Raw genomic sequence first — 18,508 nt, 5'->3', positions numbered from 1 at the left:
GGGGGTGGGCACCCCTTCATGCAGAATTGGGCTTGTCCTGAGAGGACTTGGCCGGTGCCTTGTTAGACGACCAACTGGACCTTTGTTTACCTTGGTAGCGAGAACGGAAATTGGTGTTGGGCTTGTCTGTCTGTGTGTTTGACCTTTGGCCTTGCCGAACGGGTCGAAAAAAGGGTCGTCTCTTGAAGGTTGGCCTTTTGGCTCTGGCCTGTGGGAGTAGTGTGCTCTTACCGCCAGTTGCCTGCGAGATTATTTTGTCTAGTTCGGCCCCGAAGAGTAGTTTGCCTTGAAAGGGCAGGCTGACTAGGGAGCGTTTAGATGTGAGATCGGCTGACCATGTCTTCAGCCAGAGGAAATGGCGAGCAGCCACCGATTGAGCCGAGGCCTGTGCCACCATCTTTGCTGCGTCGATAGCCGCATCTCCAATGTAGTTGGTAGCATCAGCTATTTGGGAGAGAAGATTGTCAGTAGTCGGGTCTTTGGACCCAAGAAGTTGCGCAGCTTGTTCTACCCAGACCTCCATGGCTTTAGCGACCCAGGCAATAGTGAAGATAGGTCTAAAAGCTGATCCTGACGCTGTGAAGGAAGATTTGCAAAACCCCTCCAAACGCTTGTCAATAGGGTCTTTGAAAGCTGCTGCGTCTGCCACCGGAATGGTGGTATTCCTGGAAAGTCTGGAAACTGGGGGATCAACCGCTGGGGGTGATGCCCAGAGCTCAGTGCACTCCTGAGGGAATGGATAAGTTTGAGAGAAACGTCTCGATATCTGAACCCTGTGATCAGGGTGTTTCCACTGGGCCTTGATAAGGTCATCCAACTGTTCATAAGCTGGGAAGACGTAAGAGCATTTCTTTTGTCTCTTAAAGATATTTTTTGCTGGCTCAACCGAGACCGGCTCTTCGATGTTAAGGGTACTAAGCACAGCTTGTATTAGTCCTTCCACCTCCTTTTGTGTTCTAGGGGTGTCTAGATCTGGAATCCATGTGTTCCTGATCAGAGTCATCCTGTGAAAGTACTTGGCCTTCCTCGTCAGAGGGGGAGAACGGGTCTCTTGGGGAATGCAGGGAGGCCGAAGGTGCAAGGCGTTTGGGGCCTGAGGGGAGGTCGGCAGATCTAGCGGGTTGTGAAAGGTGCTCTAGGACCTTGTCTAAGTCTCTGGAATGGCGGGCCAGGTTTGGATGCCTGCAAGTGAGAGGTAAGGGCCCTGATCAGTTCAGACTCAGATGTACTGGCCAATGGTGGTGGCGAGGGATCTGAAGGTCTGCAGCCATACACAGGGATTCAGCCGAGGCCGAGTGAAATTTGGCCTTACATTGTGTGCAGGCTAGAAAGGTGATTTGTGTAGTTTGGCGTGTGTGAGCTGAGGACTTAGAGGTCCTGGGCTCTTTCTGTTTTATCTGCATAATGCTCTTTCTTCTTTGAAAGAAATTTTTTTTTTTTTTTTTAAACAGAGGCAGGGGATCTGGCTGAAATCAGGGGATAAACCTCCAAGCGTGCTGTGGAAACAGAGTAGAGGGGTTAATGTCCCTGGGTAAACCACATGGCTATCTGGTGTAGTGCCCCTTTAATGTGAAAAGTACTTGCGTTGGAAGACTGCCTAGAAGGCCGCAATATGTGGAGCGAGAGCGCTGAGTTCACAGGAGCAGGAACGGAGCAGCGACAGGGGCAGTAGTGGAGAGAAGGGGAAGGAACCAGCAGCTGTAGGAAGAGAGGAGATGGAGTCCTAAGCGAGCCGTGACGGTTTTGGCACATAAGATTCTGGGACTTTTATTCAAACAAGTGATCCTTGGTGAGGTTAAAAGATAGCTATAGGATAGATAGATGAGACAGACAGACGAGACAGCAGACAACTGAAATACTAGATAGATGAGAGCACAAGACAGATGGATGGATAGAGGTGATAGGTTTAGATACGAAGAATAAGCAGAATAGGTTGTATTGGACATGGACAGACGAGAGCTATCAGAGAAGTAGAGATAAGCTGATTGATGGATGAACGATAAGTTTCATTGTTTTCCATCTAGTTTTACTTTAGATCAGGAGGACTACCTGTGGCTCTGACAGAGAGTATAACATTATACAATAACATTATTACAGTTCTTACAGGCCTATGGAGACGTAATGTTGTGCTTCAGTAGGCGGCAGATCAGTATGTACCCTGTTCTCTGTGTGTTTGCGTAATCCTCGATTTGCTGGAAGGTCCCTTATCACAAGTTTGCCCTTTTATAGCACAACTCTATGCAGCAGATGTGATCAGCAACAAAACCCACTCACCTTTGGATTCTTTTCCCTGTACTTTGTCACAAGTCACCGGCCTTTCTCTTCAAAGAGGCTCCGCTGCTGTCACAATAAAGAGTCCATATCTTTCCTGATAACAACACCATGTTTGAGGGAAATAACTTGCTTTGTGTATATCCTGATATTTAGGAATTTTTCCTTTTAAAAGCTGTACTTTGTGGCAAGAAGTCCTAATATACACTCAGGATTAGTGTCTGGATCTTATTAGGCACTGAGCTCAGTTTTCTGTAAATGCTTTTACACTTAGCACTATGGGGCAAATTTACTAATCTCCGAAAATTCGCCAGCAGTGGCTTCGCTCACTGCGCAACACTTTGCAAGGCGTACATTAGCCAGGACAACGCAAATTCACTAAAATCCGAAGTTGCATCCAGGATACCCAACACTGGAGAAGTTGCGCCAGCGTTGCTGCGGCAAGCAAAATTAAGTTGCGCTTGCGTTGGCTAATTTGCATACGGCGGGAAGTTAAAGTTGAATGGACGTATATGTTGCAGCAAATACATTACATTACACAAGCCTGGGAAACCTTAATAAAATAAAGTTGTTATTTAGCCCTACACATGAGCCCAGTGTATAGTTTATGTGCCATATGTTAGGAAATGTAGAGGGGAAGACGGGTACCCCAAAAAGATTTACGCTATTTTTCAGCCTATCACCCTGAAAAAGGAAAAGACGCCAGCGTTTTTGGGGACTTAGAAAAATTTTCAACAATTTTTTGAGGAACTCCTATCTACTCTATTGCATTTCGTCTGGTCTGAGGTGGTGAAGGCAAGTCTGGCGCTAGAGGTAACGTTTAGTAAAATCCGCATCTTAGTGAATTTGCGTAGTTACGTCCATTCGCCAGAGCGCAAATTCATCAGGCGTTAGAGAGCGAAGTACCGCTAGAGTCTATCTCCTTCACTAGTGAAGTTACGCCAGCGACCATTAGTAAATGGACAAAGTACCAAAATAACGTCACGCTGTCGAATTTTCGCCCGCGTTTAACACTTCGCCCTTTAGTAAATTTGCCTCTATGACTTAAAGGGGTGCTTTGCATTTGAGTTAACATTTATTCTGAAGTAGAGAATGATATTCTGAGACAATTTGCAATCGACTTTCATTTTTTCATTATTTGTGGTTTTTGAATTATTTATCTCTTTATTCTGCAGCTCTCCAGTTAGCTATCTGTGTGGTAGGGTCCACATTACCCTAGCAACTATGCATTGATTTGAATTAAGCTGGCCATAGATGCAAAGATCAGATCTAGGGATGGGCGAATTTTTTCACCTTGTTTTGCCGCAGAAATGACGCCCATAGACTTGTATGGCGTTGTGCGACAAAAAAAAAAAGACGCAACATTTCGCTGGTGGCGACTTTTTAACGAAACGGGTCAAGTTCGCCCATCCCTTATCAGATTGTACAAATTGAGGATTCGTATGATTTTCGGACCGTGTGTGGAGAGTCCGACATTTTTCGTTTGGTCTCTGCATATATTGTCGATTGTACGATTTTCAGTGGGAGACTGTCACCAGCTTTGGTCGGACATAACATTCATACTATTGCTGTCAGGGGCAGAACATCGGCTGATCTGTTCTTTTGTACTTTATTTGATCGGAATGGTTAGTGGCAGGTCAGGAGAAGGGAAAGTCCGATCCTGCTATGATTCGTAAGATCAGATCTTTGCATCTATGGCCAGCTTAAGAGACTGGAATATGAATAGAAGAGAACCTGAATAGAAAGAAAAGTCATAAAAAGAAGCAATAACAAAACATGTGTAGCCTTACAGAGCATTTCATTTTTAGATGGGGTCAGTGCCCCCCATGTGAAAGCTGGAAAGAGTCAAGAGTAAGCAGTCAAATAATTCAAGAACTACAAAAAAGAAAAAATGAAGGCTAACTGAAAAGTTGGTTATAATTAGCCATTCTGTCTTTCAAAGCACTGCCTGGTTGCTAGGGTAGGCAAGACTGTAGCAACTAGATCCATGCTGCACTGTCAGACCGGAGACCTTACATGGAAAAAAAAGCAAACAATAAATAATGGAGACCATCTTCAAACTGTTTAAAGGTTAAGCTAAAACTTAACTACTACTTTCCCAAATCAAGGGAGAAAGAAACTGTTCTGACAACCGTGACCCCCTCCTTCTTCATTTCCATGTAGTGGTGCAAGACAGTAGCACTGCGGGGCTTGGTGCATGGGACAGGTGTACGGACAGACACACTGCCAAACTTTCTGTCCCAGTCTTGTGCCCTGATCATAGACATGATGATTCAATGAGGCAGGTCCTCTAGAAGTTGGTTTGAGGCAGTGTTGTACTGGCCCACAGGGATACCAGGAAACTCCCGGGGGGCCCTCTTGCTTCTAATCGTTTGGCCTGTTTCATGGTCATTCTCTATTTCTTCATGGGGAAAAAATGCTTAATGGAAGAATAGAGTATAGTAAATAGGTTTAAAAGACTAGGAGAATAAAAAGGTTGAAAGAAGAGAGGAGGAATAATAGTTTGGAAAGTGGGGCCACAGTGTAAGGTTTTCTGTTGGGCCCCTGGTGTCCCAGTCCGACACTGGTTTGAGGCAGATTGTAAGCAGATTGCACTGTGTCATGTAGACAAGTATTGCATTTGATTTTTTTAAATTGGGCTCCTATTTCTGTAGTTGGTGTAGGGTGGGATGGACAGGAGGTTAGTAACCTGCAAAGCTAGCCCTGTACTGCCCTGTACTCACTGTATGTACTAAATGAAATGTTGCATGATGTTGTTGATTCCTGTGAGTGATATTTTATATCCTCCCTGACTTTTTCCATGTTGTATATGTTGGGTCATATATATATATATATATATATATATATATATATCTCTATATCTCTATATCTCTATATACCTGGTACCCTGGCGCAGTGCTGTGTGTTAGTCAGTAGAAGGAACTGGATCCCCCTGTTCAGCTGTGTGGGTGGGGGATGGGATACAGGTGCTGTGAGGGATTGTCTCTCCACCCTTCTCCCTGGCCACCCTCCCTTTCATCAGCCCCCCTGCCAGCGCTGATTCGTACCTTAGGGCCGCCTGAGGCGGCTCCTGCAATGCCGCCCCCCCTCGCCGACTTACCTGTCGGGAGGGGAGGCAGGAACACTAATGCGGAGAGCGCAATTGCGCTCTCTCGCATTCGTAAAGCCGAATTTCCGGTTTAAAAACCGGAAATTCGGCTCTTAAAGGTGCAGGAGCGGCTTTTTGCTGCCCCTGGAAACCGCTCCGGCGTTGCCGCCTGAGGCGAGCATCTCAGCTCGCCTCATTGGCGGCGCGCCCCTGCTCCTGTCTGCTTACCTTCCTCACCTGATCCCTGCTCAATACGCTGCCTCTCCTCTTCCTCCCTCTACCTGTCCGTCCTCTCAGCTTCACTAATACCTCTGTAGCCTTCTGTAGCCCCCTTAAACTCACCTTCTTCCCTCTCTCTCCTGCCCCATTGCTTTCTCACTGCTCGACTTCCTGTGCCCCCTCTCTTTCTACCGGCCCCACTCACCATTCTGTCTCCATACCCTTTCTTCCAGAACCCTTCTGCTTTATATGTGTGTCTGACTGTGCACTCCCTCTCTCACGTCTCTTTTCCCCATTATTTCTTTTTTTTTTATAAATTCTTTATTTATTTTGATTTACTTCCGTCATTTTCAAAACATCACAGGAAATGTCAATACAAACACATCTTCAAGGCATATAGAGAAGTCACATATTTCAAACCAAGGTTCTACATACAGCATCCGTCTAAGCAAAGATACAATTTCAAAAGTATGTTAGTCCTGTGTCAAAATTAAATTAAAGGATCTTCTGAAGAGCGCATAAAGAAGCTCAAGAGAACGGAAAAGAAGAAAAAAGAAAAAAAAAGACATGAAATAGTAACAAACGGCCTGGGCGGGCCTCTACGGACTAAATAATAGCTCCAAAATTATGGAAGTGAGCACTTTGTAACATGAGTATGAAAATTTAATCCAAGAAAAGAACAGGTATGTAACAGCCGAATCCAGTGGCAGGGGTCTCAACAGTACCAGAAAAGCACATCCACATCATCTATGTTATCAGAGCAGAATAGTCTGGTGATTCAAGAAACTGTGTCCAATGGAACCACTTCAAAGCTAGCCTCTCCTGTAGTTTTGGCCTACTGATGTCCACTTTACAAACTTCAAACTGGTGGATCTCGGTGACCTTCAGTGCCCAATCCTTAAGTGTAGGAATGAGACTCGATTTCCAATATAGTGGAATTAACGACTTTGCAACTGTTATCAAAATGGAAATAAGAGAATTTTTATATTGCGCTGGGGACATCTCATTGCTATGTAAAATAAAAAAAGGTGCAGAATCTGGTATAGGCAAGTCTGTGAATCAAGGTAACAGGTGTTTGATTTGAGTCCAAAACAATTGAATGTTAGGGCATTGCCACATAATATGTAAAAGAGTACCTCCGGGTTGGCCGCATCTCCAGCACACATCCGGGACATTAGGAAACATTTTTGACAGAGCACTGGGTACTCTGTACCAACGGGAGAGCATCTTGTAATTGTTCTCTAGCAATCTAGAACAGCTAGTAGACGTATATGACTTAGTCACTATCAACTCCCATTCTTCATCTGTAAAAGTAGAAAGTAACTCTTTTTCCCATTGTCGTCGAAAAGCGTACATTGGTGTGTCAGAGCGGCAAATCAACATCTTATAAATTTTAGCAATCTCGTGAGGGGTGTGTTCCAGATTAGTAAACATTTGTTCAAATAAAGTGTCATCTGGTCCTGTGTCATCAATAATATTTTTAGCAGCCAAAAAGTGTCGGATTTGGTGTAAGCGTAACAGTTCCAGTGGTGTTGTATTCTCTAGTGGTAATATATCCACCATGGATTTAAGAGATCTGCCGTTTAGTAATTGATAGGCCCAAAGTGAGTTTGTTGAAGTCCAATGTTTAAAGTTTATGGGTCTCAGTCCCGGAGGGAACTCTTTATTATGCAGTAGAGGGGTAATTCTAGAGTTTTCATTGACAAGGCTACGTCTGTATTTTAATGAGTCCCAAGTAGCAATAATCTCTGACATAATCGGGTCTGATGATTTGCCAGCCTTTCGATCTGATTTGGGTAACCACAAATATGTATCTAGCGGAGTCTCATAATTGGTTTGTACAACACCAATCCACAGTTTGGGGGGCTGCAGCACACGGAAATCAAAGATTCTTTGCAGGGTGGCAGCTTTATGATAAGCCCAGAAATCCGGTAAGGCCAGACCCCCTGTCACCTTTGGCTGTGTAAGGTTGTCAAATTTCTGTCTGGCTCGTCGGTGTTTCCAAATATATTTTGAGATAGTAGAGTGCAATTCCTTAAAAAACAAGCTAGGTATCCGGAATGGGACCGTCTGAAACAAATACAAAAAACGGGGGAGAACGTTCATTTTGACAATGCTTATGCGACCGAACCATGAGAAACCAGGTTTATCCCAATGCTGCAGATCAGATTTCACTGTCTTGAGAAGAGGCATAATATTCAGTGACACCCCATCCGCAATGTTTGGTGATACCTTAAGACCTAAGTAGGTAAGATGTTTTGGCACAATCGTGAATATGCAAGTGCTCCGAACATGCTGCATTTCCCGTTGTTGAAGAGAGATGTTAAGAAAACAAGATTTTTGCTGGTTAATTTTCAAATAACTCAGAGTCCCATATACTTCAAATTCATGCAGGATAGCTGGCAATGTAGTGCTGGGGTTCGTGATAAAAAATAGCATGTCATCGGCATATGCTGCCGTTTTATGATGGTAATCCCGAGCAAGCACTCCTGTGATGGTAGAATTCTGTCTAATCCTTTGTAGGAACGGTTCAAGCGTGAGTATGAACAAAAGGGGGGACAGCGGGCAGCCCTGACGCGTACCATTTTTAATATCAAAAGGTTCTGACAAAGTCCCATTAATCCGAATCCGTGCCTGCGGTTGTGCATACAGACTTTGGACATAGCGTAAAAAAATGGGGCCAATGCCCACCCAACGAAGGCACTTGAAGATAGTTTCCCATTTCACCCTATCAAACGCTTTTTCCGCGTCGGTGGACAACAGGGCCATAGGAACATCGTGCGTTGTGCAATAGTGAATGATGCTGTATACTCTAAGCGTATTGTCTCGTGCTTCCCTCCGTGGGACAAACCCCACTTGTTCAGGGTCAATAATTGTTGATAAAAATGGCTTTAATCTCTCTGCAAGCACTTTCGCATACAGCTTAGTGTCAACATTGAGTAGGGATATCGGCCGATAACTCTTTACGTCTAGCGGGTCCTTCCACTTCTTGTGTATCAGTGCAATATTAGCTCTGGTAGCATCTAGGGGCAGTTTACCGCTGTCGGCAATGATATGGATATGTTTTAGAAAGAACGGGAGTAAGATCGTAGAAAAGCGTTTGTAATTAAAGCTGGTAAACCCATCAGGTCCCGGAGCTTTATGGGTCGGAGTGTGTTTAAGAGCAGATTGTAATTCCTCCAAAGATATCGGAGATTCCAAGTGTTCTAGGTCTGCCTCGGAGAGTCGAGGTTTGTGGATGTCTTGCAAGTATGTATCCATATCTATAGTCGCACCTGGTTGCAAAGATTGGTTCGGCTCCATCTCAATATTGTAGAAATCTTTGTAGAAATCACGAAAAACATGAGTGATTTTAGTCGTATCATGAGTAACCTTTCCATTAGAGTCCCGAATATTGACGATGTGGTTACGACGTTGCTTGGCTTTCAAGGCGGAAGCTAATAAATGGCCACATTTGTTTCCATGTTCAAAATAAAGTTTTTTTTGATAAAAAATAGCTTTTTTGGTATAGTTGCTAAGTGAATTTTTAATTTCCCGTCTCAATGCCGTGACCTGGTCAAGCAAGGCTGGGGAATGCCGATGTTTGTGTTGACGTTCCAGCGTAGCCAGAGATATCAGTAATTGGTTAAACTTTTGTTGCCTCTCGCGTTTTTTATATGTGCCTAACTTGATTAGCTTGCCCCGGACCACACATTTATGCGCTTCCCACACCATTTGCGGATCTGAGGTAGGAGTGTCATTTTCCTTGAAGTATCTTTCCAAAGTCTCTGATATACGTTGTACAATAGAGACATCTTCCAGTAAGGTTTCGTTTAGTTTCCATTGCCAAGTCCTGTTAGCCGTACCCTGCCTCATGAAGTACAAGAAAACTGGAGCATGGTCTGACCATGTAATGGAGCCAATGACAGCTTTAGAGCACAGGGGGAGGTTATTATGTGGTGTCAGAAAATAATCAATACGAGAGTACAGTTGATGGGGTTGGAAAAAAACGAATAGTCTCTTGACTCAGGATTAAGAATCCGCCACACATCCACCAACTTATATCCAGATGACAAATGTCGCAGTTGAGCTAATTGACCTGTAGAAAGGCTAGAGTGTTGGGAGGAGCAATCTATGAGTGGCTCAAAAGCAAAATTTAAGTCTCCACCTATGATCAAAACACCCTCAGAAAACTGATCTATCTGTTGGAGTAAGGCCTTGAAATGTGCAATTGCCCCGAATTCGGAAGATAAAGTGAGACAAAAGTGTACTTCGTATTTCCGATCAGCCCCTTGACCGCATTCATATGCCCCAGTTTATCCGCTGTCTGTTCCAGGTATAGCCATTGTAGGTGATCGGCCACCAGAATCGCCGTGCCCCTGACTTTAGATTGCTGAGGTGGACTATGGTAAATGTGTTGATAGCCTTTAACATAAATTTTTGATGTTGCTAGTCTTTTAAAATGCGTTTCCTGTAGCATGGCGACCTGTACTCTATGCCTCTTAAGCTCTAACTTGAGACTATTGCGTTTCTGGATCGTGTTGAGACCCCTGACATTCAACGACATAATACACAATTTATCATACATCATCATAAATAAACAGTAGCCAACGCACATACCTGGTAGTAACGCTCTTGCTTCTCTGCAAAAACAAAGGTGTCCGCAGAAGAGCCGCCCAGCACGTAAAAACAAACTTAAACACTTTACGTAAACATAACTGCATAATCACAATAGAATCTCCCATTGCAGACTCAAAAATCAAGGCTAAAGTTGAACAACCCGTGGGGAGAATCAGAGATAAGAACTCCGTGAACTCCCTTTCCCAAAAAAAAAAGAATTGGGGGAGTTATGTAACTACGGAGATACAAATAAGGGGGGAAGCCGAGGATAAACAAAAACACACGAAATCCGCAGCTCCCAGTCTCCAGGATGAATTGCTCTGAGTAGCCGCATATCGAAGATATAGACCTAAGGTAAACATAAAATGCAACAGGGATATGCGAGCCCTTGAGAAGAAAGAGGGACAGAAATAGGAGGAAAAAGGAGAAGAAAGAGAAGGGGGAAAGAAGGAGAAGATGGGTAACTAGCAGGAAACAAAAGAAAGAGAAAAAGGGGAAGAAAAGAGAATAAAGAAGAAAAAAAAAAAAGGGGGGGGGAGGAGAAAAACAGCAAAAAGCCTCAAGGGAACATTAGAAATTCGGGCCTTCAAAAGGAAGGAAGGAGGGAGCCCATCAGTCAAGTAAAGTATCACCAAATTTCAAACAATTTTAGTATGAGCAAACAGTTCAGTCCATCCAGGGATCGGAACATAGTTACCCTCCAATAGGATCGGGAACCAAACTGCAGAAACAGGAACGTGGATCCCTCAGGACTCAGGTGGCAGTTTGTTAAGACCTCGTCGTTTCTTGGTTGGCGTGGACCAGTCTTGAGACTCCAATTCTGGTAGGTCGTCACCGTTGTATGCGAGTGCTCTCCAATCTGCGAGATCTGGTGGCTGGATCTCCAGTTGATTGCAGAACTGGGGAAGATCATCTGGTTCCTTAAGGCTGAAGAATCTACCATTGAGATTGGCAATTAGTGCAAATGGATATCCCCAACTATATTTAATACGTTTCTCCATGAGTAGTGTCGTTAGGGGACGAAGCAGACGTCTCTGTTGTAACGTGAGCCATGCAAGGTCCTGATATATTTCAATTTTATGTCCCTCGTATGAGATTTGCACTTCAGCTCTCGCCTTCCTGAGAATTTCCTCCTTCAATTTGTGGCTGTGAAGACAGCAGATGACATCTCTCGGCTGGTCTCCTCTGAAGGAGGCATTAAGCGCTCGGTGTGCACGGTCAAAATCAATCGCAGTTTGAGGCAATTTGTCAAGCAGTGGGTTAAAGATCTCACATAAAGTCTGTTCCAAGTCAGGCTGTTTAACTGACTCAGGGATTCCCCGGATGCGCAGGTTATTACGGCGCCCCCTGTTATCCAGGTCCTCCATGTGCCGCCGTAGCAAATATATATACTTATGATGCGTATTCACCCGTGCCGTGGCTGTATTAATCCCTCGCAGATGGGTTTGGAGCTGCAGGTCAATCTCTTCCATCTTCGCGCCAATATTTTTCAAAGCGTCTTTAATCCCAGCCATTTCGGCCCGTTGCGCAGCTTTGATGTTTTTAGCCATATCTAGCAGATCCGACTTAGTTGGTAAAGCCGCAAGGAGCTCACGAATATCATGTTGGTGGAAGCGCTGTATAGAGCTGCTCGTAGAATCCGTCGGGCTGGGGCTACGACGTGGCGCATCCGCCATTTTAGAGCGTTGCGAACTAGGCCCCTCAGACTTCTCAAAGAAAGACGACACGGAAGGGGTTTTCACCTTCGTCGGAGACGGCTGTTTAGGAGGGGGAAGGTTTCTTCTTGGCATCCTTGCCCATTATAAGAGGTTCCCCAGGCCTTATGCAATCGAAAGCAAGTGAAATGCTGGTTGAAGACGGGAGCTGCAGATTTTCACGTCCGTTCAGAACAACATCCGGCCACGCTCCCCCTTTTCCCCATTATTTCAGTGGAATGGTTTCCTATGATCCTCCACCACCTCGGCTGAGATTTGAGGGGGAGACCTGTCCCCTCTCCGGAAGCTGGAGGAAGTCACCCTGCCAGGTAAGTCAGTCTGACTGACAACTAGAGATAAGCAAATAAATAAAATGTTACTCTTACTGTGGGTAATGTAATAACATCAGTTTCCATATTTGCACCATTTGTAGGAATTCACAAAAGAGGAGATAGCCCATTTTTGGAGTAAAATACTTTCTCCATATTCACCAACAGAAAATTCTGACTCAACCACCACTTTTCATATTTTAGTGAAAGAAAGATAGTTTACAGTCGCTTTTATTAATTTGTCTTTAAAACAACATAAAAATGGTGCAAAAACTACATTTTCTCCTGACATTTTAAAATGTCTCAGATCAATTCTAAAATAATTTGCTCTGATTTGGGTCAGCCAATCTTCATTTCACGCCTCTTGTAGGTGCCCCGTTGGGGAAGATTTAGCATATTAATAGGGATTAGCATTTTATAGTCAGGGCACATGTTTCTGTCTAACTCTATAGGTGTAAAAGCCCAATTAATCAAACAAGTACAACACTGAACACTGAAAAGTGTATTTTATACAATTTGATATGTAAAAAAACTTTTATTTTACTAGTTTTATCTTAATGGGTGAGGCAATATTAGCAATTTGAGTGAATATAAAAGCTTCCCAACCATTTTTTTATTTTTAGCAGCAGACACTTGACTTAAAGGAGAACTAAACCCTAAAAATGAATATGGCCCAAAATGGCATATTTTATATAGTGAACTTATTGCACGAGGCTAAAGTTTGAGCTTGTCAATAGCAGCAATGATCCAGGACTTCAAACTTGTCACAGGGGGTCACCATCTTGGAAAGTGTCTGTGACACTCACATGCTCAGTGGGCTCTGATTGGCTGTTGAGAAGCTAAGCAGAAAATGAGCTTCCCCTGTAATATAAGCTGATGCTACAGGTTTGCTGATTATTAAATTATGATGCTAATTGCACTGGTTTCTGTGCTGACATGTAGTAATTATCTGTATTAATTACTAATCAGCCTTATATTGTGACATTTCGATTCTATGTGTACTGTATATTGTGAGTGGGTCCCTAAGCTCAGTAAGTGACAGCAGCACAGAGCATGTGCAGTGAATCAGCAGAAAAGAAGATGGGAGCTACTGGGGCATCTTTGGAGACACAGATCTTTACTGCTAAATGGCTGTGGTTGCCTTGGGCTGGTACAACAGCACAAAACATCATGTACAACATTTCTAGCTACTTCTTTAGTAAAATTAGTTCTCCTTTAACATAGACGGACCCAAACAGATTGTATACAGCTAAGACCCCCTCTGTATCACTGTTTGCAAGGGGGATGTTAGGTCTGTCCCTTGGATGGTGAGCACCAGCTAATGCCACATTCATATTTTCATCATTTCCAGGGTGTAATCATTCATGGTAAGAGCAAGAAACCAAGGTCTGCCAAAAGTCTGAATTCATTTCTCTTGGATGGAACACATAGCTGCTTCTAATGCTTTTAGATTCTTACTTTCATCTGCGCTTATAATTCATTTAAATCATATATTTGTGGAATATGCCATAAAGAAAAGCATATGTGTGTATTCTGTAGGAGTGGTAGACAGAAAAGCCATCTCTGGGTGAAATGATCTCCTTACTGCTTTGGTTGATTGGGATATGGCTGGACTGAGAGAGAACCAGAATGTCTAATACCTATAGACCCGACCCATTGGTTGGTTTCAGGGGAGAATCATGGGGCTCGGTTCCTGCGTTCCTATCTCTATACCTTTTATCAGAAACTGGGTTGAGGGCCGTATAGATTGAAGGGGGTTCTGATTAGGCTGGTTGGGTTTCTGGAGCACATCTTTCTAGGTTAGAATTGTTGAAAAAGTAGAATTTTACTTTTAGGGAAATGGAAAGTCTTTCTAGAAGGCAATTATATGAATTGGTACTTAAAGGGGAAAATGAAAATGTAATATAAGCTTCAGCATACTGAAATAAGACAATTTGTAAATACAATCAATTGAATATTCTGCATCATTTCTAAAATTATCAAGTTTTTCTTCACTATTCCTCTCTCAGCATCTGTTTCTCTTCATTCTGTCTTCATGCAGCAGTTGGGTGTCAGATATTCATTGACAGTTAGATCCAATATATCTTATAGGGAGGCTCCTTTCCTAGCAGATGTATTAAAGCTCACTCAAATAACTGATTCCAGTACAAACATAATCTAACAAAATAACTGCCTTTTGCACAGATTCTGCATGTAGAGAGACATGTCGTCTGGTGAGTTTAATAGAGTGAGCTCTAATACATCTTCTAGGCAAAAGGAGCCCCCTTTAAGATATATTGGATCTAACTGTCAATGAATATCTGACACCCAACTGCTGCAAGAAAAGAGAATGAAGAGAAACAGATGCTGAGAGAGAAATAGTAAAGATAGACTTGATTTGTTTTTTTTTTGCGTGTAGTTCCCCTTAAATTCCTTTTTTGTTTCTGCATTGAGTCTGAGGGACTGCCCTACTGAAATGATGAAAGGTTGTACAGGATACGTTATCCGGAAACCCATTATCCAGAAAGCTCTGAATTATGGAGCGGCCGTCTCCCATTGACTCCATTTCATCCAAATAATCCAAACTTTTAAAAATGATTTATTTTTTCCTCTTTAATAATAAAACAGTAACTCTCAGATCTCCTCCAATCAACATATTATCATTAACAGGTATGAAACATCAAAGAAGAAGCTAAGGTGCTACATGATACTGTGCTTGGCTCTTTAGAGGCTATTGACTGTGTTTTTTGGCTCTCAGGTCAGTGTCTTATCAGGAGCTCCGAGTTGAAACAGCAGGGACCAATGGAACATCGGGATATTATTGTGTGCGGGAGTCTCAGATCAACAGTGCCAAGAGGCTTCTAGACATCCTAACAGTCTGGTAAGTGTCCCTATGATGGCAGCAATATGTGGACCCAGACATATGATTGATAGATGTGTCTTAACCCTCTAATTGTGCACAGTCACACTCATACAACTGCCAGATCCCTGTGAGATCTGGCCTTTAAATTATACATATCACATGATCCCCAAATAGCCAAGAGCTGACCAGTCTGTAGCACTATTAATATAGAACCTAAACTCTTGGCAAAGTCCTTATATGAGTTTTAGTACTGCTGCAAACACAGGTTGACAATCACATTTGTAAATTTAGGGTCCACAGTTTGGGGGTGTCTGTGTGCCTCCAGATCAAGCATTACTAACTGGTGCTTTTTCTCTATTCTGATTTCTTGTCTCCTTTCTTAGTGAATGCCCAAGTGGCCAGTTTCTCTCTGTGCAGTGTCAAGGTAACCAGAGATTTCCCACTTTACACATCCAGTAGGTAAAAGTGAGGCTAGGGAAAAATATCAGTAATACACGTTAATGGGGGGATGGAATAATTTGGGGGAAAACTTCCTCATTCAACAGGGGATCTGATCCAACAGGGAAGCCAATGCTTATCTGATCCATCTGGGGGGAACTCCCCTGATAACTGATCAAACAATGGAAACCTCTGCTGATTTTATTCAACAGAGAAACGTCTGCTGATCATTCCCCATTATCAGTGAGAATATTGGCAGTGAATATAAACAGCAAATTGGATTCTGTGAGCCATGAGCTCTTCCATTTTTGTTGGTTGAAAATGTTAAGCTTAAAGGAGAACTAAAGCCTAACTAAAGAAGTAGGTAGAAATGTTGTACATGATGTTTTGTGCTTCTGTACCAGCCCAAGGCAACCACAGCCCTTTAGCAGTAAAGATCTGTGTCTCCAAAGATGCCCCAGTAGCTCCCCGTCTTCTTTTCTGCTGATTCACTGCACATGCTCTGTGCTGCTGTCACTTACTGAGCTTAGGGACCCACTCACAATATACAGTACACATAGAATAGAAATGTCACAATATAAGGCTGATTAGTAATTAATACACATAATTACTACATGGCAGCACAGAAACCAGTGGAATTAGCATGATAATTTAATAATCAGCAAACCTGTAGCATCATCTTATATTACAGCCAGGGAAGCTCATTTTCTGCTGGATAATTAGTGACGAGCCCTAAGCTTAGCTTCTCAACAGCCAATCAGAGCCCACTGAGCATGTGAGTGTCACAGACACTTTCCAAGATAGTGACCCCCTGTGACAAGTGTGAAGTCCTGGATCATTGCTGCTATTGACAAGCTGAAACTTTAGCCTCGTGCAATAAGGGCATTTTTAGCCATAGTCATTTTTAGCGTTTAATTCTACTTTAAGCGTTTGTCTTCCTTGAACATGCTTTGAAGCAAGGCAGCAAAATGGGGTGCAGTTAAAATAGAAATCAGTGAAATGATATTGTCCCAGTTCCCATCCTTAGACAGGACAGTCCCAAATTGCACTACTGGAACTAGAACATTATCAGACTTTGGGTCAAATTAGGTCTGTTCTCGGGGGGGGGGACATGGGGCATGGTCCCCTGATTTTAGGAGGTTTGAGAATTAATGTCAAAAATCAATTTTATTGTAGGGGTGAGCTAATAAATCTTTTAAAAAAGAGGATCACCTCTTCTTGGAGATAAAGTCTTGGTACAATCCCTAGAATTAATATATAGAACTTCAGCCAATTAATAATAGGACAGTATGAAGACCAGTCAACCTAACCTCTTTGCAAGTAAAGCACTTTCACTGATTCTCAGCTTTTCATTAGAGTCTGATGGGCTGTCTCTTGAAGCTTCTATGTGTTTAGAGGTATACTAGAGTGTGTATAGTAAGTTTGAAATCACACACTGCTCCTGTTGTTTATGGATCTGCAGACTGTGGTCGCAGGAAATTGGCCATTGACAGAATTGTTGGAGGCCAAGATGACACCCTTGGTAGGTGGCCATGGCAGGTCAGCCTGAGATATGATGGTGCCCATCTGTGTGGAGGATCCTTGATTTCCAGTGAGTGGATGCTGACTGCTGCACACTGCTTTCCAGAGTAAGTAAAGAATGATTCCTTGTAAAGCCATGCTATATTGAGTATCCTCAGGGAGAATTCGCAAGTTAGTAACCCATAGCAACCACTAGTGTTTGCTTTTAAAATGGTCATTAGTAAAATCTCCCTGTTGATTGACTGCAAACTTTTGCAGAGACACCGAGAATGCAGTGCCTTTCACTCTAGCAGTTATGGGTTATTTTAGATGCCATTAGTGCTCCTTTGTTCATTTAGGTAGTTATTTACCTGCCCTAGGGTTAAGTGTAATTTAATACTAGCCTGAAAATGCCCAGTCGATGGCAGTATGTTTCAGTATAAAAGGGTAGAGCTCCATGTGCTCAGGGTCTTTTCGTGGGACCTCACCTCACTGGAGGTGGATACAGGTCCAGGGTCCCAGCTCAGGTTCAAGTTTAGATAAGGTTTAGGTAGTGATAGCATGTTTCACAGTTACAGTCACTATAGGAGCAAAAAAGAGGTTTAGGAATGGTAGTCCCAACGCCCAATGAGGAAAAATAGTGGGGTTAGGACCCTGCGGTGTTTATCCCACTAGAGTTGAGGACCAGATAGGGTGAAAAAAGAGAAAAGACCCTCAAATTGAGGATTACTTACACTGGTGTTGGGATCATCAAAAATAGTGGCTTAATCCCAGAGAGGAATCTGTGCGTAAGAGTGTGATAATTCATATTAACTCTTTTTCTTATCTCTGGGAAGGAGCTGAAATTCCTGTTTGTCTCTAATATTTATATGAATATATATTTTTACATATGATAAACAGCAGTAAACAGTTTATTGTAGGCAGCTCATCAATTTCCACCTCTGCTTAATCCCTGAAAGTATACTTATCTCTCTGCAGGAAGAATCGAGTAGTGAGCCAGTGGCGTGTATTTGCAGGGGCAGTATCCCAGCTCTCACTAAGAGGAAAACTGCAGGGAGTTAAAGGCATCATATACCATTCTGGGTACTTACCGTTCCTCAACCCAGACAGTGAGGAGAACAGCAACGACATTGCCCTGGTGCATTTAGCCCATCCCATGACACTCATAGGTACCTTTCATTTTCTTTGTATTGTACTTGTCCTGGGACTGGTAATTAAAACGGAATAAAAGAGAGATTTTTGTACTCGCCGTTAAATCTTTTTCTCTTGTCCTATACAAGAGTACAAAAATCTCTCTTTCTCTTGCCTAATTGGGGGACACAGGCACCATGGGGACGTCCCAAAGCAACCCATGAGGGTGGGACACTGAAAACCCCATAGACATTTAAGTAATTACAGTCTGTAACACCTTCCTCCCAAAAACGGCGTCGGCCGAAGCCCTTTTGTGTAACCTGTAGAAGCGCGTGAATGTATGAAGGGACACCCAGGTGGCCGCTCTACAAACTTGTTCCACCGATGCTTGATGCGG

General features: G+C 43.1%; 1 pseudogene; it reads left to right on the top strand.

The window, feature by feature from the left end:
- LOC121395696 overlaps positions 1-18,508 on the top strand; it is a 457,636-nt pseudogene that overhangs the window by 427,881 nt on the left and 11,247 nt on the right.

Source organism: Xenopus laevis, chromosome 7L, assembly GCF_017654675.1.
Source record: "Xenopus laevis strain J_2021 chromosome 7L, Xenopus_laevis_v10.1, whole genome shotgun sequence".
In the NCBI taxonomy this organism is placed as follows: domain Eukaryota; kingdom Metazoa; phylum Chordata; class Amphibia; order Anura; family Pipidae; genus Xenopus; species Xenopus laevis.
Note: the sequence above shows the minus strand (reverse complement) of the source record. Positions and strands in the feature narration are given on the sequence as shown.